The sequence below is a fragment of the Chamaea fasciata genome, unplaced genomic scaffold (genome assembly GCF_029207755.1).
Source record: "Chamaea fasciata isolate MVZ Bird 193981 ecotype frontalis unplaced genomic scaffold, bChaFas1.0.hap1 SCAF_34, whole genome shotgun sequence".
In the NCBI taxonomy this organism is placed as follows: Eukaryota; Metazoa; Chordata; class Aves; order Passeriformes; family Sylviidae; genus Chamaea; species Chamaea fasciata.
This window is the reverse complement of record NW_027094119.1, coordinates 2,487,113-2,502,927: the sequence shown is the minus strand read 5'-3', so window position 1 is coordinate 2,502,927 and position 15,815 is coordinate 2,487,113.

The window sequence follows — 15,815 nt, the reverse complement described above, 5'->3', positions numbered from 1 at the left end:
ACATAAGAAGTGTGAGTTCCCAGTTTGCCAGGCAGCTCAAACAAGGCAGCAAACACTCCACTGCAGGCTGGGATGTCCATTCCTCGTGCTGGTGGTCAGGGGTGGGTGGAATTCAGGATTTGCCCAAATGGAAGAACTAAAAATAGAAAGAAACCAAGTTGTGAGGGAAAGCTTCTCACAATTTCCACTAAAACAATCCGAGAACTTGCTTTACTCATTTCCTTCTGCTCAAACCAGGTTCTTGTCAATGAATCCTGTTCTTTTTCCTCCTTCTCAAGGAGCATGTGGAGCCCAGGCCCAGCTGTGACTCAGGTGAAAGCACAGCACCATTTTTCCTGCCTCGGGGGAAGAAGGTGAGTCCTGGAGGTCCCCTAAGAAATGACCAAATTTTGCAAGCCAAGGAAGCTGGGATGAATCTTTCCTTGAAACTCTGGGCTGGGAATAATTCCCTTCGCATTTCCTGAGTGGGGATGAGCTGGTTGTGGTGCCAGGAAAGGCCAGGGGAATATCTCAGATACTCACCTGTAGGATTTGTGTTTTATACACTTGGCATTTGTGGGGAACAGCAAGGCGAACACACTCGTTTCCTTCTCTCAGGCCGTGAATAACACTGAGGAAATTGTTTGCACTTGGAAACCACAAGGTGGGGAGCTCAGGGACATCAAAATGCAAAGAATTGTAATCTGTGGGTGAAACTCTGAAATCGAGTGTTGAGCAAGATGCTTCTAAAGGAAACAATATATTTTCAGAATTAGATCACTAGTGATTTTTTTCTGCTGTGCAAAATAATTTCTCATTCACTCTTTGAAGGAAATAAAGAAGAAAATTGCATTTCACCTCCCTCTCCAGCTCCTTACTTTAATGTATACCTAGGCAGAATTTCTTGTCCTCTAATTTGAATTATCAGTTTGTGAAATGGTTTTTTCCTCCCCTCTTCCAGCTTGTTTCCAATTCTTTGCCTATAAGGAAATGATTGTGCTCCCCCTTTCCCACCCTTTTCTCATCCAAATTAGAGCTTTTTGTCATTTTTTTCCCCCATGGTATCACTTTCTTGGGTTATGAAGCAAAGCCTCATGCTCTGAGATAAACCTGGATACGTGGAGATGACTCAGGATTATTGGAATAATTGTGACTTTTCTTTTTGGGTTTTATTTTAAACCATCTCAACCCAATGAGAATATTTAACACAACCATGTCAGCTACAGGGGTAGAATTTAATTGAATTTCCTCAGATCCAAGGCCTGGCAGAGCTGCTGAGAAGGAATTCCACAGAGGGGAGGAATTAATCTAAAAGTGAGGGATCAGGTGTATCAGCAAAGGAATTCAAGTTGAGGAAACAAGGGGAGCACTGAATCAAGTTGTCTGCTTGGGAAATTCTCCAGGCTGCAGCAGAGAGAAGGAAAGAAACCCAGCCCACCTCAGCCAGGTCTTGGAAAGTCTCCAGCAAAGTTCAGGCACTGGAGGGCAGAGGAAATGCCTGAGGAGGAACTGCTGGATGTGCAGAAAACGCTGAGCCCTGGGCGCGGGAGAAGCAGGAGCCTGCCTGGAGCTCTGCCCTTGGGATAAAGAACTGAGGGAGAGAACACAGAGCTCAGAGGGGACAGCAGGAGCCTGCAGTGAGGAGCTGCTGGGCTGTCCCACAGCCCTGGATTTGGGAACAGGATGGTTTCTGTGTCAGCCCTGCCACGTGGGGAGCAGTTCCCTGTCCCATCCATTCTGTGCTCCCAGAGGATGAGGAGCCCTGGTGACAACCAGCTCTCCTCGGCCCTCAGCCAGAGAAGGGAAGCAGAGCCCTTGCCTAGGCTGGGAACTTCCTTCACTCCCAGCCTGGGTGACACCAACCTCCAGCATCTGATTCAGGATCAAAGCTTCCTCCTGCAATTCCAGCCCTTAGTGACGCAATCCTTCGTGTCCATCCCGCTGGAAGAAACAGCAGAGTTTGAAGGAGTTTAAATCTTTTCAGAATGCATCTTTTCAAAGGTGAACTACCCAGGAAATGCTTTGCTTCAGTGGCTCTCAGGCAGCTGCAGTTGTTCAGGATTTCCACCAAATAACCTGGAAGATCCTCCAGGAGTTTGTGTATGCTGAGGAAAACAGGCACAACAGGAAAGTTTGTGCATGGAGCCAAGTTCAGGTGTTACCTAGAAATTCAATTCCGGTCCCCAGAGCCCAAAGCTCTGAATTCCCAGGAACAAGGAACCCCAGACTGGTTTGGGTGGGAAGGGACCTTCAAACCATTCACCACACCTTCCACTGGACCAGGCTGCTCCAAGCCCTGTCCAACATGACCTGGAGCATCAAAAAAAAAAAAAAAAAAAATTCCTCCTGGAAGTCCTGGCTCAGCTGAGAAGCTGCACATCATTATTGGTGCTCCTGCACTCTCCCAGGGGGTGTTTTTCACTCCATTCCCTGAGCTGGCTGCTGGAGAAGGAGCCTGGCACCAGCTGCCCTCGGGAAAAACTGTGAATTTTGGGGAGGATGCAGAACAGCATTTAACAGTGTGGGACAGCCATAAAGCCACCCTGCTGGTGTGACTCAGCAGAGTCAGGAGCTGTTTGCTTTGGCACAGGAGCTTCCTCAGGCCAGGATCTTTGCTCTCACTGAGATTTGTGGGGCAGAAAAGCTCTGTCAGCCTCTTCCCAGCACTCTGAAGACATCAGACTTGTCTTGGGATGGTGCATAAAGGCCCAATAACATTCGAGTGACACAGAGAGGTTTGTAATAACCCATTCCTCAGCACACGGAGTGATTCAGAACTGTTTGCATGCCTGTGTGGGACAGATCCTTCATCCTCTGAGGGGAAAACATGAGATTTTTCCTCCAGAAACTGGATAATGGGGTACTGATGGTGGAGTCAATTTGATCACGTGAAATACAGCTCCTGCTTGGCTGCAGTTTTGAAGCACCTTCCCAAAGACAGCAATAACTCTGAGGAGCTGAACCCCGAGACTCATCCTTGTCTCCTGGGAGTTTTTACTGCCCTCAGTGCTCCCTGCACCTGCACTGCAAGGAGGGCAGGATTTTATGGCCCCTCGAAAGTCCTGTACACAGCTTTTCCTGCATTTACTGCTGCTAAACACAGCCTTTGTGGGATCATATGGCACTTTAAGTGCTCTGATTTACAGAGAGGCAGCAACTCCATCTGTAACAAACATCCTAAAGCTGAGTTTAAGAGCGATCCACTGTATTTATTTGGCACATAAACACTCCCCTGCAATGCATGTGCCTGAACTCACGGGAACATCACGGGCACAGCAAGGTCACAGCCAAGGTGAAGGTGACAGGGGAGAAAGGCAAATCTTGGGAATTAGCAAATGGAAAACCGTCCTTTTCTCCTGGTTAATATTCCGGATACGTGGCTTAAATTTCTTCCTCTCTGATAAAGAGCCTGGTGTTACACAGAACAAGAAAAAGACAACCCCAGGCTCGGTTTAGCTTTAGCTTTCCAAAGTTATGCGTTTTATCTGTGGATAGAAATTGTTTCCCTGGAATTAGGAAACTCCAGGTGGCTCTGCGAGGTCAATTATCTTTGAGCTCCCTCAAGTGGCACTGAAACCTTGGGGTTTGTCACAGAAATCTTCGAGTTTCTTACAAAAAATCCTCGAGTTTGTCATAGAAATCCTCGAGTTTGTCATAGAGATCCTGGAGTTTGTCATAAAAATCCTCGAGTTTGTCATAGAAATCTTGGAGTTTGCAATAGAAATCCCCGAGTTTGTCACTGCAATCCTCAACTTTGTCACAGAAACCCTCGAGTTTTGTACAAAACCCCTCGAGTTTGTCACTGAAATCCTTGAGCTGGTCCCTGAAACTTCCCAATTTGTTGCACAACTCCTTTCCTAACGAAGCCCTGTCATTCGAGCCCGTGTTTTTCACAGCAGCTGTAGCAAACGGAGATGCTCGGGTTTCCAGGAATCGAAACCACTTCAGAGCTGTTGAAGGTGATCCATTGAATAACACAGTTCTCTTCTGACAGATCTCTGAAAAGACACGGATCAAGGGAAATGAAGCGTTTTATTTCCAAGAGGAGTTTGCAGCTGATTCCCAACATGATACCTGTGTGTTGTGAGAAGTTGTTTTGACCTTTTTTTTTTTTCTTCTGTGGTTCCTTCTCAAATTCATGCCAGAGTCGCTGGAAAGTGAACGTGTTGTTCAACATCTCAGGTAAAACTCAGCCCTTTGCTTTCTACACCTTGAAGAGGTAAATAAATCCTCTGGCTTCAATCCAGAGGTTTTTTAACGTGGTTTTGCCTCGTTAAAAGCACATTTTATTTAAGAAGAACATCTTTTAATCAGAAAGCAATTGATGGGCACACAGGATTCAGGTCGTTTTTGGTGCAAGGAGATGAAATTTGATAGCAGACTGGAGCTTTTCACAGTAAAAAAAATAGCTTTTTCAAGGGTTTGAATAATATGGCAAGAACCTTTTGGAGGAAAGAGCTCAAGAACAAAATGACTTTGGAGAAGAGAAAACTTGCAGTGTTTGAAAGATCTACAGGGAAACCGGAGTGGGAGTGTTCATCAGGGACTGCCAGGACAGGAGGGAATTCATTTCCACTGTGTGAAAAACGAGCTCCATTCTCTTTTCAAATGTTTATGAGTTTAATAAAAATTAAAGACAGACAATTAGGAGACATAAGAGCAAACGTTTCAGCTGGGGTGCCTCACCAGAAAGCACACACCCTTCTCTTTCCAATGGCTGTGTTTTTAAGGATTGCTGTTTTGCATATTCAATAGATATTAAAACTTTTTGTTTGCTTGTTTAAAGTTTTGCTAATTATCTTATTTGATCGATTTGTTTGTGGGCCTTTTTATTCTGTTTGGTAACATGGGTTTTGGCTGGTTTTATTTTGATAGAGAAACTAGAAATCCAGCAACTTTTATGTAGGGTGATGACCTGTCCCTCATAATTGTTGGCTTGGTCACTCTCAGATGTCACAAAGAAAAAAATGAATTTTTCTACTATTCACACTATGTCCCAATCAGAAAATACACTCATCACTTTTCTAAAGATTGACATTTATCTTGACATTGACACTTCTGGGAGGAATGACAGGTTTGTCTTTACAAACAAACTCTGGGTCTGCTGGTGGATAAAACCAGCACTGAGAGAGAAAAGAAACAATGGGAAGGATCCCACTGATTGATGAATGGAAAAGAAGACGTTTGCCTTCACAAACAAACGGTAGGTTTGCTGATAAATGAAAATGGATCTTGAAAGATGAAAGAAACAATGGGGAAACCCCATAAATTCCATAAAAATTCTAAGTTTAAAGGGGGTTGTACGTTAAGGAGGAATTTTGGGTATTGGGCACTCTGGGAAGTATGTAACTCTCAAGTACCTCAGGCAACGGGGGAAGAGAGGGAAACTTCTACTTCTGCCCCAGCCCAGGGACATTTGTTATTTCTATCACCTGCTAGTTTGACACCATGAACCATTCTGGTTTTACCTAAGACGTGAATCATGAGCATTGTGGTGCTTTCTTGTCCACAATGTGCTGTTAAGAGCAAGAACACGCTGTTCTTACAGCTGGGATGGTGGCTGTTCTACACCATTGATTCCACACTGCATGACTAAAGAAAATCTCTCCTTTTCCTTACTAAGTTGAAGCTACAGCTTAGTGCAAATAGGTGTTAAAAGAGAATGAATGCAATAATCCCCCTTTTCTTTTTTGGTCTGTAGTGGATACCCCCTTGAAGAATCCAGAACAACTCCAAAATGTTGTGCATACAATGAAGAAAAGGGAACACTAAATTCCCTTTGGATGATGAGGTTAGAAAACCTGTTTGAATCACTGTCACTGTTTCTCACCACACCTAATGTAACTAACAAGAAATTCAGCTGACTTTCTCTGTGAAAAACACGGTTCATTTTTTGTTAAGATCTTAAAAGTTTAATAATAAACAATAAGACAAGAAGAGACATAAGAAAAGCAAAATGACAGACATCTGGGTGCCTGGTGTTTCCACTCAAGGCACGGCTTGCCAACAAAGGACCTTTAAATACCATAGGTATGGCATATTCATACATTTCATCTGCGATTTAAACATTCCTTTTGACTTTAGGTGTTTCTGCTTAATTGCAACTTTTCTCCCCCACCATTCTTTCCTGCACATAAAGTTTTTGTGGCTTCACAAAGTCGCAAATCTCTTGATAACGAAGGCAATAAATTCTTCTTGTTGGAGTCCTTGGTGTCCTTGCTGTTATGTCTATCCACATGAGATGCTGTGAGTAATTTCTTAATTGCTTCTCCCATTTGTTTTGTTTGTTTGCTTGTTTTTTGGTTTTGGTTCTTTTATTTTTATTTTTTGAGCTAGTTACAAAAAGCATCTGCTATAGCCTAAAAACTGTATTTATCCCACTACTACAAGAGGGTATATTACTGTAGCATAACTTTCTACCATAACGCATATAAGATTCATTTTCATATTTGTAAAAAGCCAAACACTTAGTATGTATTTATAACAACACTGAGGCAGTTTTGCAATGAAGCAGCAGCGTGTCATGGTGCTAAATAGGAATTTGGCATTACCTCTAATGTTCACTGCTACAAAGTAGAGCAGTACACAGCAAGGCAGACTGGGTTAGCACAGTCATTCCTCCCCTGCCCTTCCCTTCCTCCTGCCCATCCCATTGTCTCCTCTGCAGAAGATGCAGGCTATGAAAACAAGGCAAGATTGCCAGCTATTTTTCTTCTGCCACAGGACTTGTTAGACACCGTGTTTTTTCAAAGGACTGCATGTGCCTCCCCCCAGCTTGCTTCTTTCTCATTCTATAAAAGAAGAGAGCTGAAGGAGTTTCAGGCATGTGAGTGCCTGACCTCTCTTTCCCTCTAAAGGCTCTGCCTCCCAAAGCCCTGGTTACCTGCTGTGCTTTGGCACGAGAGCCATTCCAGCCCGAAACACAAGGGCAGTGGACTTCAACTGCAAAGCCTCTCTCTGCAATGGGATTGCTTTGAGCCTGCAGCCTCCATGGGCAAGGGCTTTGTGGGGCAGGGGCCATCACAGCCTGTGCCCTGCACACAGAGCCAGGAAAAGCAGCAGATCCTGCTGGCTTCTGCTGCTGCTGATCCGAGCAGCAACTCCCCTGGGAGTTCCTCCAGGGAACTTCACACCAAGGGCTTCCATCACTGTTGTGGCTGTGGGAACTTGTTGCTTGCCAGTTCTTCACCATCCTTGTGGATTTCTGAGCATGTCAGCACAGGTGTCCATGGCCCTTCCTTCATCCCCAGCCTGCAGCACTCACAGCCCTGCGGCCTCCCCCTTGCTGCAGCTCATTTGCGAAGTGCTGCCAAAGGCAGCGGAGCTGGCTCAGGATCCCTGTTGGCTCCTGGGCTTCAGGATGACCTTCAGAGGGACACTTGGAGCGCTTCCTGAAGAGGTGCCCGTGGCATGGTGGGTGGATTTGTCCTCCCTGGGTGGCTCTGGTTGGAGCTGGATGCTCCGTGGAGTCCCGGAGTTTTCTCAGCTGCCTTTGCAGCGAGTTCTCAGCCAAGGTGTGGCTCTGCTGCCATCCCAAATCTGCAGCTGCCCTGCCCAGCCTGAGTGCAAGTGGGGCACGTGCTGGGCACGGATGGAGATTTTCACGGCCAAAATCCTCCAATATTTACAACTGCTCATTGCTCTGGACAGCACAAATCACAAAACACCCATCGCAGTTGAAAATTGTAATTTCTTGCAGATTCCTACAGCTGCGCTGCTGATCAACAAATACACCAGAATTGATTTCACATGGAAAATGTCATTTATTACAAATCGCTACACCCGCGCTGACAATACAGAACTATGCTGATGTCAATTTAAGTTTAAAAAAAGGAATTTATTAGATTTTTACAACAATGCTATGTAAAAATATAGAAATATCCACTTCAGTTAAGAAAACCTTAATTTATTGCCAACATCTACAACAACTCACTAGACACAAAGATCAATTAGGTGTTTAGCAACTTAATTTATTACATATTTCTGCAAGCCTAAAGCCCATCTAGGAATACAAAAATATCAGTATTTCTATCTAAACAGTCGTCTACAAAGATCTCAATCGATACAATGACACAACTATACATCTCCATACATGTTTAAACAGAAAGATACACCCAGATACACCCACCTCAAAATACAGAAGTCAATACACATATGTAAATAGAAATCTAGATATATTTACTTCTAGGAATACCAATATACCTATTTAAAGAGCCATATAACTCCAACTGCATAAATAGAAATACCTACACAACTGTATTCATAGGAAATAGAATTAAAACACACATAGAACAGCGTACTTACATATACATATACTTGCATCCATATATACATATGTTATTACAAAGATGTATGCATATGTACAGACACATATATATGTAGCATACATTTATAAATATACCAAGATACATACAGAAATATTCCTATACAAATAGTAACTTGCATATATAAATATCCATGTAATTATTCCTCTCTATGCTACAGTCCATATATCTTTAAACAGAAATCTAAGCAGAGGGATTCCAGTCACCCCATCTTCAAAGCCTTTCACTCTGTTCTTGCTTCCTCCCCTGCAGAGCAGCACCCCTGGACAAGGACAGCAGATGGCACATGTGCGAAAGCAAAGGGAACACTGAGTAAGAATCCAGATGTTTCCCTTGGCAGCACCTGCCCTTCAGTCAGGGAAGGGAAAATCTCAGCGCCTCCCCAGGAGGGTGAGAAAGAAAAAGTTCGGCCAAAGCCCACGGCCAAAGCCCAGGCCACCCTCACCCCCAGCTGCCTCACCGGCCCTGCGGCCTCAGCCGGGCTCTGGGCTGGCAGCAGCAGCTCCCTGGTCCCTGCTGGAGCTGGTGGCCTTCAGCTTCACCCTGCTGCCTCCTGTCACTCTCTGCCTGTCCTCAAGGTCTGCAGGGCAGCCGTGGCAAAAGTGGAGCCTCTGGAATTGGTTCCAAGGCCTGGCAGAGCTGCAGGCCCGCAGCCCTCTGTGCTCCCTGCTGGCCCCCTCCATCCCCTCAGCCCCACCGTCCCCTCGGCAAACCCCCGGCCCCCTTGGGTTTCTTCAGCCCCTGCCAGTCCTCTCACCCCACTCAATCCCTTCTGACCCATCCCGGCCCCTTAGACCCCCCTCAGCCTGCGCCCCTTCCCTGTCACCTCAGTGCCACCATGGCCCTCTGCTCCCCCACAGCCCTCAGTGCCCCAGCAGCTCAAGGTCACTGTCCCTGCAGCGTCAGCGCCTCCTCGGCCCCCTGAGCCCCCTGTGTCTCCCCGTCCTTCAGCAGCTCCTCAGGGGACAGTGCCTGGGGCCACCGGCAGCTCCCAGCGCTCCAGGGACACCCGGGGCTGGAACTGCTGCTCCGCCCGGCCCGGCCGCCAGCTCGGACCCAGCACAGCAACAGGGGACACAGGGGGCACAGGGAGAGAAACAAGAGCTGAAACAGGCAGCTGAGGGGGGGAAAGAGGTAAAAATGCAGCCTAGGCCTACACAAACATCAGTCTATCCGTCTCTATCAATTCACAGACCGTCACAGGGCTTTGCTTTGTGATGTCAGGGCACAGTTGCCACGTGGTCGTGGTGACATCACAAGGTTGCCTTGGTGCACGGAAGGCCTCAGGGGTGTCAGAGCAGCTCTTGGCCTTGCTCAGTGCAGGAACTTGGTCCTGTGCTTGAGGCTTTTGTCAGGGGGCAGCTGCTGACTGACAGGAGACTTCTTTTAGCTAGCGTTAGAGCGCAGTCTGCAAACTTGCACAGCAGTTGCCACAATGATTGGGCAACTCGCCGCTGCAGTTTTCACTGTTTATGGAGTTGCCTATTCCTGCTACTTCCTAACTAACCTGGCAGGTAAGTAGAGGTTTTCCCTGAGTGTCACCTAACCTGGTTTTTGTGTCTTCCTGCTCTTTCTTAGTGACTGAGTTCATTTGGAAACAGAAAGGCCATCCAGATGCCGCTTGGGTAAAGCTCCTGTCAACATGTTCAGCTCAAAAGGGGGTGTGTGTAGCCACGGCCGTGCGGGCAGCATTTGCAAGGGAGCCTGCAGGGGTTGCGTTCCCTCTGTTGGAGAGTCTGTGGCAGCAGAGTTTGCCAATTCCTCCCTTGCTGGGTCAAGCAGGACAACTTTGAAAATGTAGACTGGGAGGCCTTGGAAGGTCTTCTAAAAATGCTCTGGTTGTCTCCAGTTTTCTCAAAGCATCTGCTTCATTTTCCCTTGCCTACTGCAGGTCACCTGAGCCGGGTATTCAGAGGTGCTGATCCCAAGGTGAGTAAGGAAAGAACATTTGATGTTCCTGGTGTTTAAGAATTGTGCAGCAAGCTGTGAGCTTGGCCTGTGGCAGTAGAGTGTAGAGGGCCAGCTGAGTAGGCTGCAAGAAAATCCATTTCCATGTCTACAGCAGCAAGAGCAAAGGCATCACTGCCTATTTCCTAATTTTCCATTCCAGAGCTTTAAAAGAACTAAAAGATAAGTTTTGCAGAGAGAATGTGCTTCCTGATAGTAGTCAGGGGGGAATATGTAATTTGGAGCAATTTGCAGTGTCCAGTTGAATCAGCCCATTAGAATTTAGTCTGAGGGACTTAGAATCCCCTTGCTCTGCAAGTTGATGATTTGTGCTTAGTAGAGCTGGTTCTAGAGCTGAAGAGAAAGAAGGTTCTAAATGATAGGTCATGGCCTGTGTCTAACGCTCCTGTCTGTCCACAGATCCCAGAAACAAGAGCAGACTCTCCTCTGGCTTCCTCTGCTCCTGGACGAGAAGGCAAAGAGGAGCCAAATGACCACAAGGCTCCAGCTGTGGTCACACCACAGCCGCAACTTTCCAAGACGGTAAGTGCCACTTCTGGAGGGCGCTGTCTTTAGTGCGAGGCAGAGCTGCAAGTTTCTGAGCAGCCAGCTCTTGCTGTTGGTGGCTGAGGATGCCGAGTGCTGCAGTCCTGCCAGACCTAGCCATTCCCCTCAGCCAGTGACAGCTGGAAAATGGGCTTTGAGCTGCCATGTTTAGGCCCCAGCTTGCTGGGATTCTGATAGAGGCCAGCCTGGAGCAGGAAGGTTCCCTGTCTGCAGAGGAGGGAGCATGTCAAAGGCACTGTGCTCAGCCTTGGTGGATACGTAGGGGACGCTGTGGTCTGGGGACACCTGTCCCCCTCCACAGACTCGCCAAGTACCCACAGGCACAAAAAGTATTGATGTGACAACACAAGCTTTTTGGGGCGGTTTGTCCCCACGAGCTTCTTGGCTGTGCTTACCTGGGAGCATTTCAGAGACACACTGGGGACGTGGAGTTTCTGCTTCAAGTCAGGGATTTTGGTGCCTTGGTTGCCAGGTTGTTCTTTTGGTAAAATGGAAGCAGAGGTGGGCAGGGAAGCAGAAAGAAGTGGCTGAATTAATGTGAATTGTGGGCAGAAAGGTGAAAAAGCTGAGCTTGACAGCAGCTCCCAGTCACTGGCTGACAGCACCTTCCTAAGGGCTTGCATTTAAAATGGGATCTGGGGCTAATCTCTGCCAGCCACTTTTCTGACACAAACTCTTTTGTTGTCTCAGATCTCCACAGGCTCTTCTATTGAAGCTGCAGCAGCAGGAGCAGCAGTGTCACCTGAAGGGGCCTGGCCTGCCCCAGCTGAGCAGTGGAGCCTGGGCAGTTCCTTCATCTCCAGCACTGACAAAGCTGCTGCTCAGCAACAGGAGATGGAGTATGAGGAGGATGACTTCCTGGGGTTCATGAGTACGTCTTGTGTCTTTCTTCTCTGAGGGACAGTGTATTGTGAGCACGTGTCAGCATAGCTGGACCCATTGATCCTCCTCATCTCAGTGCCCTTTGTGATTGTACAGCACAAGTCATTGAAGCTGCTTCTTGCCCAGAGCAGCTGCCCGTCCTGTGCCCTCAGATAAGACCTGGTGGGGCTGAGAAGAGAGCCCAGCTGACTCTCTGCCTCCCATCACCTGTTGGCACAAAAGGGCACTGCCGTGCACCTGGGTGTGTCTGCTCTCCAAGCCAATCCTGCTGTGTCCTCAGTGGGGGCACCAGCTTGGAAGGGGCTGGGTGTGGCCGTGCCTTCTTGCCATTGCTTGTCAGTGCTGGTGCCTGGGCTTTGGCAGCTTTGTGGAGGTAGCCGCCCTGGCCCTGAGGGCTGGTGTGAGCGCCGAGGCTGGAGCCTTCCTTAGCTGGGAGAGTGCCGCTGCCGGCCGGCCGCTGCAGCGCGGAGCTGCCCCGAGGCAGCAGCCCCTGCTCTGGGCCGGCTCCTGCACGGCCTGGGCTGGGCTCACAGAGGGTCAGCATCTCCTCTGGGCAGCTGTCCGTGTCCCGCCGGCACCTGAGGAGCACTGCTGTCCTTGCTGCCCTTGCCCGCTGCGGGAAGGTGGGCACGTGTGCGGGGCTGAGAGGGCGAGTGCAATGGCAGGGACTGATCCCTGCTGTCAGGGGGAGGAGAAGCAGTGTGGTTCTTCACGTGGGCCACGGGCAAGGGCGTCTTCCAGCTCAGCCTGCTCATCAAGGGTGAGGGTCCTGCTGCTGAAGGCCCCTTGGGGTTGGTTAGAGCATGAGCTGCTTGGGTTTACAAAGGGAAAGGCATTCCTTTGGGAAACTGCTGCAAGGTGGGGAAGATGCCCTCCTCTCCTGCGAATGCATCTCCCTGTGCTTTGTTTTCTGCCAAGGCATCTCTTCAAAGGACTGTAGAAAATCATTCTCTGTGCTGACCTGCTTGTACTGCAGAGCTGCCTGTCTTGTTGCAATTGTTGTTGTTGTTGTTGTTGTTACCCAGCTGGCCACAAAGGACTCAGAAGGCCAGACTGTACAGCCCCAGCGGGGCTGCCTTTTGTATCTCTTGGATAGTGGGATGTCTGCTTTCAAGTGAGCATTTTGCATTTTGTTTCCCTCAGGGCAAATGGTGAGCACAGAAAATCCCCGGAGGAAATACACCGAAAAGGAAATTGTTGGCAGAGGGTGAGTCCAACCACAGTTGCTTCTACACAGTCATGGGGCAGCTGATTTGCTGCTGGAATATCTGTCAAGTGTGAAGTCAGGCAAGCTGCAAACATATTCAGACACGCGGGTTAGTCTGCCCCATCTCTCAGTAGCGGCCAGAATTTGGAAGTGTGGTCAGAAGGCATTATCAAAGACACTTCTATTTCATTGCCAGAAACAGCAACCTACCCCCTATCATAGCAGTCAGATAACACTTCTCAGGAGCATTTCTTCCCAAGAGTTTGCTGAAGGAAATAGTCTGTGGTGAGGATAAAAACCGCCCAGTTTAGAAACTGAAATCCACGATGAAAGAATCACCTGGCCTTTGGAGCTGAGGCACTAAACCCCAATGCTTCAGAAACAGGCCCAGTGCCCATGCACTGGAGAGGAACATGCATCATCTGCCTTCTGGCAGTGCCCTCCTGCATGCTGCAGGTTGGAGGCATTTCCAGCAGACATCTCCTGTCTGGGCTGGCTTTCACTCCAAGGTCTAAATGGCTTCTCCTTTCTTTGCTGCTGTTTTGTTTCTAGGGCTTTTGGAGAGGTTTGCAGAGCCATCGACACTGCCACGGGCGGAGAGGTAAATGTCAAGAGCCCCTGCAGATTCTGCTGCTCTCCAGGGCTTTCCTGTCTCGTGTCAGCTGCGGCTGCAGCTGTGGCTAGAGCTGTGCTGCAAAGGCACAAGAAGCACAGACTGGTGCCAGCCTGCCAACTGCATTTGGGGCAGCCTTTGTCCTGCTCAGCTGCCAGAAGGAAGGCAAGGAGGACAGCGGTTCCTTTCAGAGAAGGATGCTCTCCCTGGCTCTCAGATGCTCCAACAAAGGAGCATCTCACTGCTCTCTGGGGCTACGGCTTCAGAGTCCTGAATTCTCATTTCTGGCTGCCAGCAAATACATCTGAATGTTCCTGGCAGTTCCTTAGCCACCTGCAGTGCTGCACTTGGGAACTGCACGTAGGGAGAGATCTGCAAGGTGTCCCTAAAAGCCCCAAGCCCTGCCTACAGCCCGAGATGTATCCACAAAGTACCAAGTCACGCATTACTTCTTCTCAAGTACAGACAGACAGAGAGTGTGCTCAGAGCTTTGGGGGGGTGAGAGTTGACACACCATTGCTAACAAGTGGACAAGGCAAAATGTGGTCAGTGGCCACGTGTCCTGGATCTGGCCCCCAAAGGAGCAGAGAAATGGGCTGTAGGAATGTCACTTCCTAATTACTCCTTTGTCTAATTACAAGGCACTTTGGCACGGCTTGGCGGTGTCATTGCAAAATCTCTCTCCCCATGTGTGTTTTGGTCTCATTCCTCCAACTTCTAAAGTTACTGATTTTCAATGTCATTCTAGGTGGCTATCAAGAAAATCTATCTTCGGGGACCGAGCGAGATGGAGGATATTGTTACTGAAATCACGGTCATGAAGAGGAATATGAGTCCCTATCTTGTCCATTATTTAGACGGGTGAGTGGTCATGGTCTCATCCCATGAAGGTTTGTTTACATAGTAAAAGTATGCAAGGTTAAAACCCCACTTTGGACACTAGCAGAAAAGAAAGCTGTTAATTATTGCTTCATTATTATTTCTCTACTCATCTCCAATGGATGGGAAGAGAGTGCAGTTTATCTCCGTGAGTCATCCCTGGCTTTCCAACACATAGTTGAAAAATTGTTCAAAAACCTGCATCAACTCTACCATAAGAAGTCAGTACCCTGTAAGTTGGCTGCCTCCATGTTGTCTCAGGATGGATTTTTTAAGGTTTCTTCAATGCTGATGAAGCATGCTAGGGAGGATTTCCCTTGGATTGTTGCCCCTCTTTTCCAGGGCTGGCCATGCCAGGAACACTAGGTGCTTCTTTCCAGAAATACCACGCGGGACAGGTTTTTCATCTTGGCTGTTACTAAACTGCACTTTTTGATTGCTGGCCATCAGAGACATCTCCTTTTGACAGATGTGCTGTTCTCCTTGAGACTGCACAGACTGCAAACAACCCACAGCCCGGAGGGAATGTCTTTAATTCTTTTAATTCTGTCCTTGTCACAAAGCAACCCGGAAACAAGAATCAAGCAAAGGAGCCAACGAATGCATGTTCATCTGCATGGCCTTGTTCCCTTCTTTCAGCTACCTTGTGCATGAAGAACTGTGGCTGGTGATGGAGTACATGGATGGAGGCAGTCTTTACGACACAATCCAAAAGACTCGCCTGACAGAAGACGAGATTGCCATCATCAGTCGGGAGGTCAGTCGGGGATCCCAGCTGTGCTTCCCAGAGCTTGGGCAGGATTGTCTGGGAAAGGGGCTCAGAACAGGAGCGATACCATGAGCCAGGCTTTGTTTCTGTGTGGCTGATATGCTCTGGGCAAGCAAGAGCCTCTCAAATGAACTGCCTGCCAGTGCCCCTGCACTCACTGGACTCTGTTCTTGTCCTCTTGTCTCCTGCTGTTGCATTTTCACTCTGGCTCTTGTATTTGCTCTTCTCCATCTTGCCTCTCTAAACTTTGGTCTGTTGGCACTGCATTCCTTGCCTGTAAAAGCAAAGGTGGTGATGGTGGGAGCATTTGAAAGGAACAGCAAAGAAGAAAGAGAGACTCATTTCTCTGAGTCCTCAGCTGGAAATGTTAGCAGTGCAGCCAGAGTGCTGTGTGCTTCTGAGCACATCCACTGCAGCAGCAGTCATCCTGGCTGGTTTGCAGGGCAGAGTCTACACCAGCAGTTGCTGTTGCTCTTTGGCAAGCTGACATGCCTTTCTTTAGAAAGGTGCTGCTCTGCCTGTGTTGGAGCAGCGAGCTCTTCCCCTCAGTGGCACTGTGTTCTGCCATTACTCCTCATTCCCCTGCAGAGGGAATCTTGGAGAGCTGTTTCCTTTCTTGTGTGATGAAATCACATCACTGATATTTGC